Here is a 13,295-nt window from a genome sequence, read left to right as displayed (position 1 = left end):
GCCTCGCCTTCTAGAAATTCTACAGATCTTTGGTGAAAACTCTGGCTTATGTATGAATCCCCGCAAATCTACCCTGTGGGTCTTGGGCGAGCAGACGTCGGTAGCTGGGCCACTTCGCTTCAGGTAGCAGTTGGAGGGCTCCAATATTTGGGGGTCTTCCTGTCAGATGGCCCGGCTGTGTCTTGGGAACGGAACTTGGTGCCAGTATGGGATCGGGTACGAGCAGACATTAAGACCTGGGCGCGTATGCCACTTACCATTTATGGCAGATCGGCCATCTTTAAGATGGTGGCGCTCCCGCGCCTGCTTTATCAACTCCAGAACCACCCCTATCCGATTCCTCCGAGCTGGTTTCGTCAGGTCAATTCTCACTTAGGACAGTTCTTATGGGAGGGGGGTGCAGTTCTAGTGGCGCTGCGCACGTGTTTCCTCTCCACTTGTTAAAATCTAGTTTGCGACATCAACATTATCGGCGCCATCTTGTCCCTTTTTAGGCTCATTCGTGCGCGTAAGTGGCAGCCATTTTGAATGCCATGGCCTCTCTGCCCACTGCCGATAGCCAGCGCGTCTCTCTCTCTCTCTCCTAACCTCGCAAGCATCCCCCCGCACGCTGACAGCCCCCGCTCTCACATGCTTGGGCCATAAACCCCTCTTCAGCGCAACCCTGCCTCGGAACCCCATCCTGTTCCCAGCTCAACACCTCCCTCCATTCCTTTCATGATCCCGTATCCTTTGATAAACCCCCTTTTCCTCTGTGCCCGATTGTCCTGCTCGTTCCCAGGCCGCCACCTGGCCCTGCGGATGCTGTTTATTGCCCCCATACAGTAGGAAGCTTCCCCCATCAAAGGATCCACAACTGATCAAAGCCCCCACCCCATGAGATCCGATCAACCACATGCATTCCGGGAATCGGCGGAATGCCCAGCTGCGTGACAATCATCACCTGTTGTGACCGGGGTGGGGACTTCTACTGTAAATGTGTGTGGGAACGGGCTTGAAGCGGGGATTCCGAGGATGTCTTTCCCTACATCAAAGTATTGACAAAGATGTGTTTCATGCAATAAAGCCATAAACCTGTGTATAAGAGGCCAGGCCTCAGAGATGCGGTTAGAGCACCTCGAAAAGATACCCTGTTGTCTGATTTGACGTGTTCTGCTCCGTCGGAATAAAACTTCTGTTTCCTGCCTTCCAGTCTCCAGCGCCTGCCTCTTTGTTTGATAACTTCTTGTGGTATGAGAGGCGGTTAGCGCCGGGCAATACTTAAAAAGGTTCTCGGTCGACATCGGCCCTACCCTTTTTCTACAATTGGCGTCCCAAACGTGGGGCCCATCAGTTACACGTGGATCCAGTGGGAGAGGTCCTGACGACAGAGTGAACGACTGCAACGATCGGAAGAGCTCCTGTCCGATAGACCCTCGTCTGACAGCCGATCATCCGAACTTCACTGGTTCCGAACAGACCTCTCTCGAGTGATCTACGGTCCTGACTGGGAACCATCAGGAGTGCCGCGACAGTCACAGAGAATAGAGGACGATCGGGCGCTGGATGCGGAAGACAAGAAACTGTCCATGCGGTCCGGGTAAGGTCGTGTAACACGACAAATTGCGAAATGATTGTTTGATTGTTTGGAAAATACTAGTATTACTCTTCGATTGTTGGTTCTTTTTGGAGATATTCTCTGTCTGCAAACGGAGAAGAATAGAAAGATTCTCTCTTCCTTTGCAGATAGTGAAGGGTAGGTAACGCAGACTTTTGTCCCCCGTTGTAACCCGTCGTGCCTATTTCTCTCCCCCACTGATTAATTGTTTGCCCGAACATTGTTTGTTCGAGGATTGTTCTTTTGAGATTCTCTCTGTCTACAAACGAGTTAGAATAGAAATATTCTCTCTTCCTTTGCAGATAGTGAGGGGTAGGTAACGCGGACTTTTGTCCCCCGTTGTAACCCATCGTGCCTATTCTTTCTCCCCACTGGTTGTTTGATTGTCCGAACATTAACTGTTCGAAGTTGGTTCTTTGAGATATTCTCTGCTTGCAAATAACGTAGAATAGAAATATTCTGTCTAGTCTTTGCAAGTAGTGAAAGGATAGGTAGTGCGGACCTTTGTCCCCCGTTGTAATCTGTCATGCCTATCTTCTCCCCACTGATTGGTATTTGGTTCAGCCCGGACCGCTTATTAGAGATGAACCATCCAGCTCCACTGGAAGGCACCCCTAATAAGGACATGCTCATGAAGCATGGATTAATCACCATAGCCTATAGCAAACTATGGCATAAATATACAAGAAAGGATCAGGAAAGTCAGTGGCCACTGATAGGATCCTTCGACGAGGATAAAATAAGCGCGCTGGAAACAGCCCTTTGTAACAATAAGACAACGCCCACTATGCTTGATAGTCTCGGCATGTGGCGCAAAGAAACAGAACAACGAAAAAAGAGAAATGAAATCAGACTAGAGAAAGAGCTACGAAAAGCAGCTCACCTACCTGCCAGAAAATTAGAAGAAGAGATAAAGGAGAGAGAGGAAGCCAAACGGAAGCAAGAGTCTGAGAAATCGAGTCAGTGTCCTGTTAGAACACCCTCTACGCTCTACCCTGAATTACCCTCGAAACAGCGAGCCAACGATGATCTTTTATTAGGCCCTCCGATCATCTACATGTCCCCTCCATATGCCCCTTCCCAACCTTTAGCACAGCATCCGCCACCCCCAAGCACAGGCGAGAGTAGTACCAGGGCCTCGGTCCTCATGGCCTCCGCGCCGGCCGAACCCCTTGTACTCGATACAGCACAAGCAACAATGTTAGATGACCCTGAGGCCCGAAAGTCAGATTCCACGAGAATGAACAGGTTGAGCAAGGATGAGCGAGCAGGGGTCGACAAGGTAGTAAGGACACTAGTAGAACGAAGGGAGAGTGAGGAGTACATCATGGATATGTTCAACTCTTATGCTGGGAGCCACAGACGACACTTTGTTGTACGATTATGTTATCATGCCCTAAATGCGTATGAGGACCGATACCGAGACAAAGGTCCCGAGAGCCTAACGACTTTGTATAGAAAGGTCGATATCGGGGATGAGGGTGAGTGTGACGTGGCGGATCTCCTTGCGCGTACGCTTGAAGTTTTCCGCCACCTCACTGAACAAGGGTTGGAAGCTAAACCTACGACTCCTGTAGCGACCGAACCACGAATAGAGCAAGCTGGCGCCATGATGCCAATAAGAGAGGCCGCTCCCTACTGGGTTCCCCCACGAGGTCAGGGAACACACGATGACGTTAACCACCAAGATGCAAGAGGGAGGGTACTGTATAACTGGGTCTACCAACCATGGGATCGGCAAGATATTCTGACATTCCGAAAATCTCTGCCCGATTTACGGAAAAACCCCACTGCCTTCTATACTGAACTAGGTACAGCCTTAGGTTCGACGATTATGACCCTAGCTGACATCGACTTGTTTTTCGGGTTATGTCTGCCAGCTGACGTGTGGAAGCAAATCCGGAAAGTCGACCACCTTGACCTGTTCGGACATACCTGGTCACAACTCGATGGCATAGATAGACAACGAGAGCCTGGACAGAAGCCTTTGAAATCCATTTTAGAACTCCCAGACAAAATTGTGCAGAAACTGAAAACCCTGATCCCAGAAAAGAAAGTGGACTGGTCGATAGTAACGGCCTGTCGTCAGAAACCCCAGGAAGACGTATCAGAATACTTCTCCCGGTTTGAAACGGTGTTCTCCGATTACAGCGGCCAGGACATGAATACTGCAACCGGACACCATCTGTTTGTCCAGAATTATGTCAAAGGTCTGTCGCAGGAAGTCTCTCAGAAACTGCAGGCTAGCGAGAGTAGTTGGGTAGCCTCCAAACCTGCGGCTATTCTCCAGATGGCCCAGTATTATGAGCATCAGAAAAACGAAAATGATAGGGCGACTGAGAAAAAGAAAAAGGACTTGAAGGAGAGGGTGATGAACGCACAGTTGCAAGGGGTGACTATAGGACGAGAGCAGTACAAGGGGAATTACCAGTCAAATGCTCCTAGAAACCCACCCCCTAAAGACCTTACACCCACACCCTATGTTGGACGTAAGGATATTAGTGAGGACCAGTGTGCATTTTGCAAGGGATTCGGCCATTGGAAATCCCAGTGTCCGGTCCTGTTGGAAATGAATAAGAATAGGGACCCCAAAGACGTAGCGGGTGGACCAAGAAATAGAGGACAGGGACGAGGGTCCACAAATGACACAAATAACGACAGATCAGGCAGACCGAACACATTTGACCGTCCCCGACAGAACCAGTACCAACAGTCTGACTGCGACGACGCCCACGACTTCGCATAGGACTGCCAAGGGCAAGGGAGGGATCCAGTCGAGCTCTATGTTGACCAGCAAGGTCCTTATGTCACCGCTAAGGTCCTGGGTACGAAGTCTCCATTCCTGGTAGACACTGGCGCAACACGTAGTGCGTTATCTAAATGACTGATTCCAAGGGCACCCTTGTCTGGCTCACTTGTAACATCGATAGGTTTCGATGGGACGCCCTCCACTAACCCCTTGTCCACACCGATCTCCTTTGACTTAGAAAATAACATCACTGACACAACGTTTTTGCTTTCCTCCAATACCCCTGATGCCATTATGGGACTTGACTTGCTGAAACATTTCCGAGCTACTATTAGGTGTTCGCATGATGGAGTTCGGGTCTTTCTGTACGACAACCCGGCTCTGCTCAGACTTTGTCCTTCCCGCGCATGTTTTCCATTTCTGACGCTGACTCGTCCCTACTTGACACTCTGCCTCCATATCTGTGGGCCAAAACTGACTCGGACGTAGGACGCATGATGATTGACCCAGTGCACATAACTGTTCGACAGGACGCAATACTCCCAAAACTTCCCCAATATCGGATATCGCCCGAGGACGAGAAGGCATTGGTAAAGATTATTCAGTCCCTGATAGATGCAGGAGTGGTAGAGGAGGTAGTTAGCAATGTTTGCAACAGCCCCATCCTAACCATCATAAAGAAGCAAGGAGAGGGAGATGAGAAAGCGTACCGCTTCATCATCGACCTACGAGAGGTCAACAAGGTAGTTGTACCTCAGTACCCCGTGGTCTCTGACATCACCACTATTCTGACTCTGATTCCTTCCACTGCCACCCCCTTCACTGTCATTGATCTAAAGAACGCCTTCTTCTCTATCCCCATCCACCCAGATAGCCGATACCTCTTTGGCTTCACCCTAAAAGCCCGCTCGTATAGATTCTGTCGAGCACCCCAAGGCTACACTGAAAGTCCCAGCATCTATAGTCAGGCCCTCAAGAGACAACTGGACGCAGTCCGGTTACCAGATGGAGTGGTGTTGATACAATACATTGATGACATCCTTTTGGCGGCCGACACCACTCCACTTGCAGTCACAGCCACCATCCAACTCCTGCACTTCCTTGCGGAAAATGGCCACAAGGTCTCCAAAAAGAAGTTGCAATTCTGCCAACCCCAGGTCACTTACCTTGGCCACCTCTTGTCCAAAGACGGAAGGAAATTTACTCCCGACCGAATCCAGACCATTCTAGAGACCCATGTCCCTAAGACCCAGAAACAAGTCCGCTCCCTGCTAGGCCTCACTTCCTTCTGCCGACAGTGGTTGCCAAATTTCAGCCTCATTGCGAAACCACTGCTTTCTCTGCTGGCTAAAGATGTCCCCTTCCCACTCCCTTGGACCCCTGAATGCCAATCCTCCTTCATAGAACTAAGAGATGCCCTCTGCTCGGCCCCTGTCCTAGGAACCCCCGATTACACGAAGCCCTTCTCCCTCTACATTCACGAAAGGGAGGGATGTGCTTTGTCTGTCTTGACCCAGTCCATTGGCCCAAAGCAACGCCCATGCGCTTACTTCTCTGCCACTCTTGACCCCGTAGCTACAGCTTTGCCTGCCTGCCTTCGAGCTGTAGCTGCCGCTGCTATCTCTATCCGACAAAGTGAGGGGATCGTGCTCTCGAACTACCTCACAGTGTTAGTACCCCATGCGGTTGACACCCTCCTGAACCAGACTAAGACGCAACACCTGACGAGTGCACAACTGACTGGGTACGAACTGACTCTGCTTGCACCCCACATCACCCTGAAAAGATGCACCACACTGAACCCAGCGACTTTGTTACCCCTACCAGAGAACGATCCCAATGTGTCCCCTGTACATGACTCTGTGACCCTCACGGACGAACAGACTAGAAGTAGGGTTGACCTCAGAGACACAGCCTTCCCAGACCCTGACGGAGAGCTGTGGGTGGACGGTTCTTGCATCAAACTCCCCGATGGCACCACCTCAGCTGCTTATGCAGTTACCACAGCCCGAATTACCCGTTTTGTCGTTCATTTAAAATTTTGTTTGGACACTTATCCCCTGTTTTTAGCAGCCTGGCCTCGCATACTCCCACTACTGTCATTCTACTTGCACCATAATTGTGTGAAATCCACCGCACTTTGCGGGTCCTCTGCCCCTGGCTCGTGGCGGCCATATTGGGTGAGAGGGTCTCATCGCGCGCTCAAGTCCTCTTTCTACTCGCTAGGCGTGCATATAGGCAGGTAAATCTTGCAGCGCGCCCTATTCCAGCGTCAGCGCTATACCTGCAGCGCTTGTTTTTGGCAGCTCCTCGTTTTAATTACCCGTTTTGTCGTTTATTTTAAATTTTGTTTGGACACTTATCCCCTGTTTTTAGCAGCCTGGCCTCACATACTCCCACTGCTGTCTTTCTACTTGCACCATAATTGTGTGAAACCCACCGCACTTTGCGGGTCCTCTGCCCCTGGCTCGTGGCGGCCATATTGGGTGAGGGGGTCTCATCGCGCGCTCAAGTCCTCCTTCTACTCGCTAGGCGTGCATATAGGCAGCCATGCTGACGCGCAGCGGCCACGCGCAGCGGGGACGCCGGAATGACGCCGGAGTTACGCCAGAGTTCAGCCCGTCTGTGCCCGTCCGGGCCCAGACGGGCTCAGGGCTGGTCCCCCTGCCCGAATCACGGGAGCTATCTCCGGTTCTCATCAGGTACACGAGGGAGGAACTCATGCTTTGGCGGTCGCCGAAACTCGCCGCATGTAGGTATGTTCACGAGGGAGGACAACCGTTCCTGCCCTGTGGGGTCTGTAATCCGTGTCAGGAAACGGCCACAGACAGTTGCGTGTTATCAATGGCCCTGTTGAACTGTCGGTCCCTCCCCAGTCATGCGAAGAAATTAATTCCCTCATTCTCGATCATAAGTTGGATGTGCTGTTCTTAACAGAAACCTGGATCTCTTCCTGCTCCGGCCCGGATATGGTCAGAGCACTTCCACCAGGCTTTCTTATATTTCACCTAGATAGACCAGTGGGGCGGGGAGGTGGAATTGCCGTCCTTTACAGGGATACGTTAACCTGTAAGGTCCAGGATGGAGGGATGAGCGACTGCGAGAGCTGCCAGTTCTCTCTACGGTTGTCGCCTACCGCTTCCTTGGCAGGCCTCCTTGTTTACCGCCCACCTGGGATCATGGGCAATTTCCTCAACTCCTTTCTAGAAACGGTCGCGCTTTTTGCTTCTTCCACAGTCAACTTTGTGGCACTGGGTGACTTTAACATCCATTTTGATGACCCCTCTGACTCGCTGGCAGCAGATCTTCAGTGTGATCTGAAAGCATTCGAGATTAACCTGGTCAATTCGGGTGCAACGCACGGGAAGGGACATTTGCTCGATCCCATTTTTTTCGAACTCGGAACGCCTCAAAGTACTGCCCGCGCTGGTTCTGCCCTGGACAGACCATTTCATGATTCCGGCCCTGTGGCAGTTTGATGTCCCAGTGGCACCAACACCTAGAGTATACACGGTGGAAAGAGCCTGGTCTAGGCTCCCAGTGGACACCTGGGCGGTACACTTGGACGCGTCTCGTCCCACCCCCGGGCCTGACCCGTTAGTAGCTGATGCGAACGTAAACACCTGGCTGAGCAACTCACTCAATGCTATCCTCCCTAAGAAAAGACTACTCACCAGGGGTAGGAGAGTGGGCTCAGCTCCCTGGTACACGCCAGAGCTCAGAACATTGAGGAAGGGCTGCAAGAGGCGGGAGCGGATTTGGAGGAAGGACTGGGGTGAAGTGAGCCGGAGAGAATATCGGGCAGCTCTTAATACCTACAAATCCGCTATTCGGGTAGCGAAATCTAAGTTCTTTGAGGAGAGAATAGGTCTCTCTTCCTTTGACAGCAATGAAAGGGTCCCAACCTACAGAGCTAGGGATTGTAACAGTATTATAGATTATATTTTTATCTCACCAGTTATGTTGCAGAATGTTATTTTTTACAATGCTATACATACTATACATAGTGACCACAACCCGGTTGTGTTGAATATGGAGGATAATATTTTGTCACTGTTTAATAAAAACTTAGAAGCAGATTTTGTTGTGGATATCACCACAAAGGATCAAGGGAGACGGGTGAAATGGAGCAAAGTTATTCCAGAGGAGTTCTTTCACTCTCTTAACGAGAAAGTGGGCAGCGATATTAATGTTTGTAGAGAGCCCCTGAGATTTAAAGGGAACATCATTGGGTCTTTTGAAGCCATCTGTCGCCAGGTGGCAGATGACCTAAAATGCAAAGCCCCAAAGAGAGAGAGAAAGGCTGAGGGGTGGTTCAATAAGGCATGCTCCAAATCACACCGAGTACTCCATGAAGCACTGAAAAAGGTTCCCCGTGATAGAATGGAGGTGGCGAGGCTCAGGAAACAATACAATCAGGATATCCTAGCTAGGAAGAAGGAAATTAAGAAACAGGCGTGGGATGATTTGTATGATAAAGCCACCCTGAGGGACAGCGCAAAGTTCTGGACCATTGTTAATACACCGTTGTTCAATGGGAAAGAAAATGCGCCATTGGAACTAAACATTTCCGAGAAGGAATGGTTGGACCATTTCCAAAAAATTTATGGCAGCAATATTGACTTAGGTCCTGTTAACTTAACGCCAATCGACATCCAAGCCCCTCTCTTAAGTTTTACTATTAAAGAGGTACAGAGTGCTATCGAAAGCATGTCATCACAGAAGGCCCCTGGGCCAGATGGCGTACCCGCAGATATGTACAAAACAAATTCAGCAATGTGGTCAGTTGTTCTTGCTAATGTTTTTAATGTAGTTGGTATAGATAAGTTAAGACCTCCAACTACTTGGTCACAAGCTGTCATCATCCCCATATTCAAGAAGGGCCAAAGGGGGGACCCTAGATGCTATAGACCCATATCCCTGCTAGATTCCTCTTTTAAAATCTTGGGTAAAATAATACTAGAGAGAATCTCAGCCTGGTCAACCGACAAAAACATCTTGTGTGATGCACAGTATGGGTTTAGATCTGCAAGAGGTACAGAAGACCAATGCCTCAATTTGCACCTTATACTTAGCAAATACACTGTAGCATCAAGGGGGATGATGTACCTGGCCTTCATGGACTTGTCCACAGCTTTTGATCTAGTTAATAGGTCAAAGCTGTGGACAATACTCCTAGAATTGGGACTGGATCGGGCTCTTGTGGATTTTCTGGCGCGACTCCACAGTGATCTAAAGGCAACTATCCGCATGACCCAAGAAGGGAACTGTACCTCCTTTTTTAAATCGGGTAGGGGAGTGCGCCAAGGGTGCATTTTGGCACCAATGCTCTTCTCCCTTTATATTAACTCCCTTGGTGACTCGCTGAAAACTGCCTCTGCAGATGTGCCCTGCATGGGTGGTTCCGTGACGCCGGTACTCTTGTATGCCGACGACACGGTGCTGATGTCAAGGACCCCGAGGGGCCTTCAACTTCTCCTTAACACCTTTGGGGCTTTTATGCAAGACCTGGATTTAGTGATTAATGCAGGAAAATCGCATGTCATGGCTGTGGGTAATTCAAAAAGTAATATCAGAACCCTGACCTGTAACGGTGCTGTACTTACTAAGGTAAAAACCTTTACATATTTAGGTGTGGTGTTTGATGAGAAAGGGACATGGGCACCACAAATCCTGAGTAAGACCGCAGCAGTTAAAAGATCTTCTGCTGCCATAATGGGGTTCGCAAAACGTTTAGGCGGCAAACCACCTGAGGCTATATTATCCATATACAAAGCCAAAACCCTGGCAATAGCAAGATATGGAGCCTCCATCTGGGGACATAAGAACACAACCCAAATTCAAAGGGCAGAGAACATTTTTCTGCGAAATGTTCTGGGCTTACCTAACTCCACACCTGCTCACTCAGTACATATGGAACTAGGGGTGGGTTACATTGAAGATTTGTTGTCACTTGCACCGTTGAGGGCATGGATTAAAACCTGGCTTAATCCCAATTTAACCTTGAACCACACGATTATAAAAGACTGTATGGGGCGGGATCGTGTGGCTGAGATCGAGTGGCTTTCTTATATTAAGAAAATAGCACAATATCTGGGCCGCCCTGAGTTGTATACCAATCCTGAAGGCCTACAAAAAGATGAAATTAGTTGGGCAAAATTGGAATATATAAAGAAAAGAGAAGCCGATAGAGAAACTCGCGAGATTATGAAGCCAACCGTGAGGTCCCATTTTTTGACAATAACTTCTTTAGCTATCGAACCATACCTGGCGGTAGTAAATAAACCTTTCCACCGGTGGCTTCTCACTAAATTCCGCTTTGATCAGTCTCACCTCTTACTGGGTGAATACAATAAATGGTGTAAACCACATGAGAACGCCCCCTGTAAGTGTGACGATTTCTCAGACCAGGATTCTCTTCACTTCTTCTTTTTTTGTCCTTTTTTCAGAATTGCGAGAGAGAAATACATCAAGCCCATATTAAAGGATAACAAATTCACCCAGGTGAAACCAGCCTTTCTGTTTTTACAGTTAATGGAAACACCCCTAATCATGTACGGGGTGGCAAATTTTCTAACTATGTCCATTAGGTCGCGTCGAAACAGAGTGAAGGCATCGATCAATTGTCCTAGCCTTTGTTAAAAATTGTATGCACAGTAGGGGTATCACTGTTAATAGGATTGTATTATAGGTTTGTAAATACTATTGTAAATATATTATTGAACAAACTCCATTCTACATAATGTATAAATGAATTTGAGTAGCAAACCACAGACAGTGCAGTACGAGGATAAACATTTTAATTTTTTCTATAACTTTTGTAAAATGAATCTTGTAAATATGAAATTTTGTATTTGTATATAATGTGCCTTGTTTTTAAGCTTTTTTAAAAAAAAAATTATATACTCCAATAATCAACTGTGTATGTATAGCATACTTTTGTGATTTTAATTTAATCGAATAAAGTGTTTTTGACTCTGACTCTGACTCTGAGGTCTCTCTTCCAACTCCTCGAAAGAGTCGTTTAAGGTCATTAGAGAACTTTTGAAAACTCCCGAACCTCCGGTCATTCACGACAACCCGCGTGAGAAATGCTCAGAACTAGCCTCGTTCTTTAAATCCAAGATAGAAAACATCTTGGCGTCCCTCCCTCGGTTAGCTCAGGAGCCATCCTCTGTATGTAACCCTGGGTCTCAGCCTGGGGTGAGGACAGCAGAGCTGGACTCCTTTGGACCAGTCACTGTGGACGAAGCTCTTGGGGTCCTGGCGACCGTGAAGAGTGGGTCTCCGAGAGATCCGGTACCGATGAAATACCTGAAGCAGGTAGCTTCTACCATCGGCGGCCCAGTGACGGACCTTATAAATCTATCCTTCACCCAAGGAGTGGTGCCTCCCAGCTGGAAGGGAGCGGTAGTTAAGGCCCTCCTGAAGAAGCCCAGCTTGGATCCCGCCGACCTTGCTAATTTTAGGCCTATTTCCCTGCCCCCCGGCCTTAGCAAGGTGGCGGAGAAACTTGTGAATAAGCGCCTTTCGGGTTTTCTGGAATCCAACTCCCTTTTGGGTGACTCCCAAACGGGCTTTCGCCCTGGCCAGGGGACAGACACTGCCCTGCTGGCAGTCGTGGAGAATACCAGGAGCATTTTGGATTCAGGGGGATTAGTGGCAGTGATCCTCCTGGACCTTAGTGCGGCATTTGACACCGTAGACCATCAGGTGTTACTCCAGCGGCTGTCGGGGGTGGGGGTCTCCGGGATGGCCCTGAAATGGCTCGCGTCCTTCTTAGAAGATCGGACGTTTGAGGTCTGGGAAGGCCATGAGAAATCAACATCGGTTCCTCTCCAGTGTGGTGTGCCACAGGGCTCATCGCTGAGCCCCACATTGTTTAACATTTATATGGCCCCTCTGGAGAGTGTGGTACTGCCACTGGGTATTAAGATCATCAGCTATGCGGATGATACACAGTTGGTGGTAGGGCTCCCCCAGCCGGCGAACCAACCCGACCTGCTGCACATATGCTTAGCCAAGATCTTCACCTGGATGTGCAACTCAGCACTTAAACTCAACGGTTCAAAAACCGAACTGATGATGCTGGGGAACTCCCCTCCCTCCTTGTCCCCAAGTAGCTGGCCTAGCTGTCTGGGAGCGCCACCCATCCCAAAACAGGAGATTAAGAGCTTGGGGGTGTGGCTGGAGCAGGACCTCTCCTTTAAGACACACGCAAAAAAGACCGCAGGCGTGTGTTTCGGCCTGCTCCGGTCAGCCCGGAAGATCCTACCCCTCCTCCCGATGGCCACTAGGAGGTTACTAATCCAGGGGCTCATCATTTCACGGCTGGACTACAGCATTGCGCTGTTTCTGGGGGCTCCAGAATCAACTCTAAACAAATTGCAACAAGTGCAAAACGCTGCCGCCAGGCTTTTGACGGACCTCCCCAGGCGGCAATCAGCCCGACCCGCGCTGAAGGCGCTTCACTGGCTCCCTGTTAGAGAGAGGGTGAAGTTTAAAGCGCTCTGCATGGCCCATAAAATCTTGCAGGGGAAAGGGCCACCTATCCTACGGAGTATGGATCAATCTTACAAGGCTCCTCGCGCCCTCCGCTCAGACCACCAACATCTCTTGCAAGTCGCGAGAGTAAGAAAAGCCAGGACTGGCGGTAGAAGATTCTCCGTCAACGTGGCAGTATTATGGAATTCCCTTCTGCTTGCCCTGCGCTCCGAAACTGGTACCTTGCGATTTCGCAAACTCCTAAAGACCCATCTGTTCCCTGCTTAACGCTTTCTCTGCTATGGTGTGTACTCTGGACGAGCGCTGGGATGCCCAAGGGTAACCACGCGCTATACAAGACTCAATAATAATAATAATAAATAACTGTAGTAGAAACAGCCCGCATCACACAACGATCTGCACAGGCAGCAGAACTGATTGCCCTCACACGAGCATGTATCCTGG

Source organism: Lissotriton vulgaris, chromosome 5 (assembly GCF_964263255.1).
Source record: "Lissotriton vulgaris chromosome 5, aLisVul1.2, whole genome shotgun sequence".
In the NCBI taxonomy this organism is placed as follows: Eukaryota; Metazoa; Chordata; class Amphibia; order Caudata; family Salamandridae; genus Lissotriton; species Lissotriton vulgaris.
The sequence above is the reverse complement of the archived record's forward strand: the minus strand, read 5'-3'. Positions refer to the sequence as shown.